Source organism: Pyxicephalus adspersus, unplaced genomic scaffold, assembly GCF_032062135.1.
Source record: "Pyxicephalus adspersus unplaced genomic scaffold, UCB_Pads_2.0 Sca3580, whole genome shotgun sequence".
In the NCBI taxonomy this organism is placed as follows: Eukaryota; Metazoa; Chordata; class Amphibia; order Anura; family Pyxicephalidae; genus Pyxicephalus; species Pyxicephalus adspersus.
In genome coordinates, this window is record NW_027320585.1 from 1 (window position 1) to 2,840 (window position 2,840).

At 37.7% G+C, this 2,840-nt stretch overlaps 1 long non-coding RNA gene across 1 annotated transcript; it reads left to right on the plus strand.

Annotated features, from left to right (window-relative positions):
* The first annotated feature begins 238 nt into the window (after window positions 1–238).
* On the plus strand, window positions 239–2,791 carry LOC140321418 (uncharacterized). The gene is made up of 3 exons (XR_011918932.1): window positions 239–376; window positions 1,156–1,241; window positions 2,657–2,791. It is a non-coding gene; the product is annotated as an uncharacterized lncRNA (long non-coding RNA).
* The last annotated feature ends 49 nt before the right edge of the window (window positions 2,792–2,840 follow it).

Sequence of the window (2,840 nt, forward strand, 5' to 3'; positions counted from 1 at the left end):
TACATACTCCCACTTCTGTTATTGGATTGAGTTACCTGTCCTATCCCCCCAGCATCAAAAATCAATTCTATAAAATTACTTTTATTGATGGATTTTAAAGACTCATTGAAAGCAAAGAAATGGATATTCTAAGTTGAGTGCAACTGCATATTGTCCCAAACACCATTAAATCGACTGATTTTGCCTTGTAGTGTTTTTAGACGATACTTTACCATTTCTTTATTTCCACGCAGAAACTATGGTCCAACTATAGCTGTACAGTATGAAGCATCTCAGTTAGGATGCCAGCAAGTGTTGTGGTTGTATGGGGATAACCATGAAGTGACTGAGGCTGGGACAATTAACTTTTTCATGTTCTGGAATAATGAACAGGGAGGTAAGTCATGTGGATGTGCTGTCTTTCCACTCATCTCTAAAGAGTGTTTATCTCACTATAATTCAAATGTGTTTAATTAGAACACCACTTGAATTATGTTTGTTTGTCCTAGTGCTTTTTCTCTGAAGTATTTGTTAGCTTAAATGTAGGTGAGTTAGGGACAAAACAATATAATTCTACTTGTCTGCAATTTTTAGAGACCCCCAAATCCCTATGTTCTTTTGCAATGCATTATTCATCCAAGCACTGAGGTGCTGACATAAGAAGTGTCGTTTAGCAAAGCGCATAGAGACTTTCTTAATGTCAATTCATACAAAGCAAATTTTACTCAAGCCAAGATGTTTATTCCCAAATAAAGTCTCATTACCCAGATTTTGAACTCCCAAACTCTCCTAGTTATGACATGCAGGTACATGTAAGCCTGGTGTTGCTAGCGCTTTTCTCATTGTATATATCAGACCTGAATAGTACCTACTGTCCTGGTGGTCCAGCCATATTATTATTTAGATTTCAGTTCTTTTCATCTGAAACACTGATGGCTCTTGAGGGGAGTACCAAGACAGGGTGCTGTAATGTTTTTCATAGCATACATGGTCCCTCTCACCAGCTATATTCTGCCTTCATCACCCAATGATGTCACTTTTCCTAAACAACGTACAAGGTGCAATTAGAACAGAAAGGTTTTATCCAAATGTTTGTTTAGCATGTTGATAAATTGTGATTATACCTAGTTAATGTACATGTTCATTCATATCCATTTGTAATATGTGTTCATGCAGAGAAAGAGCTCATCACCCCTCCTTTAAGTGGTTTAATCCTCGCAGGGGTAACAAGACAGAGTTTGCTGGATCTGGCAAGACAATGGGTAAGTGTTAGATAAATTGTGTCATTGACTGTTTGCTTTGATTTTCACTTACACACGTCTATCATCCAAAACATAAAAAAGTGTCCAAACACATTATGTATTGCAGTTAGTGCTGCATGATGCTATGTATCCTCAGACCATTTAGAATGGCCATTTGGATGCCTGTCTACCGATGAAAGTGCCTACAATGGGTTTAAAGTTATGCTGCTATTGTCTTGGGTCCAGATAACACAGGACACCTTTAGAGTTATTGTGGAGTCTGGGTTTTTTTATTTTTTTGGCTGATCAGGGTATCTGATAAATAAACATTGCCACGTACACACGCCAGATGATTCCTGTTCGATAATCGCCTCAGGGCTAGTCAGAGAATCTGGCGTGTGTACAGTGCGTGTGATCCATCCTGGTGGATCCAAGAACGATTGTTATTTTCCCCTTCCTATCTCCATAGATCAGAACGGTGCTGTATGCACAGTGCTTGTTCAGTCTTTTGTTGTTGGAAAGCATGTTTCATGATTCTTTCCAACGCAAAAAGACTGAACGAGCGCTGTATATACAATTGTTAAACGTGTGTTAGGCCTTAGTGGCCGAACCAAACTTTGGAGTAGTGTGGTGCAGTGCAAAAGAAAGGCAAGTATAAGAAACCAGGTAAAGGAGCAGTTAAGTGAACCTGGTCACTATTTCTTGTCCATTTCCATTACAGAGAATTCTGTACATGTAACTTTATCTTTTGTACATTTAAATCCCCCCCTTTAGACCTCCCTCCAACATTGCAGTTTAATTACCAGTCCTTGTTCCTTGCACAGCATCTTCAGCTACAGTTTCCTGGACAGGGTTATATTTCATGCATGAATCTCCACTCATTCCTATAAAAAAGGCCATAGATGGCCTTTCCAAAGTATTAGAAGAAAATTGTGGTGCACATGCTTGGAAGAAGCAAACCCTTGTTGGTGAAGGGGATGTCTGTGGTTACCAATGTACTGCAAAGGAAATCTTAGAGGACGGGGGACAAGCATGTTTAAAACATTAGGGGATTTGCTGGGTAACATTAAAATTTTAACTGTAGTAAAATCATTGGTAAAATATAAAAAGTTCAATCATAAAACCATAAACTATAGAAAAATCTATGTAAAATGATCCCAATTCCATCATTTTGTCCGTGGATTTTAATAATACAACTTACTATTTTATTATCATAAAGAAGCGTGAACTTGACCAGAACATCTGATTAAAGTTTGTTGATGCTGTTTCTTCCCTTCCAATGAAAAAAAAAAAGCTAATATATAAAAAATACAGTACAGACACCATTAAAAAAAACTGCACAATGATCCATCCATTTTATCATTCTGGAAATGGTGTGAACTGTTATATTTACAATGCTAACTGGAGTGCTTCTTTAAAATCAAATTGTTTTGCAGGGAGAATTCAAAGTATCCGAAAGCACAATTACAATGGGTGATCTGATTAAAGGGCTTCAGGAAAACAGGGTAAAAGAAGTCTTTGGAGTAGGAACTGCCTGTGTTGTTTGCCCAGTAAGCCGGATACTCTACAATCAAAAAGTGAGTACCGTGTAACAACAAATCACATCAAACATAAAGGAAA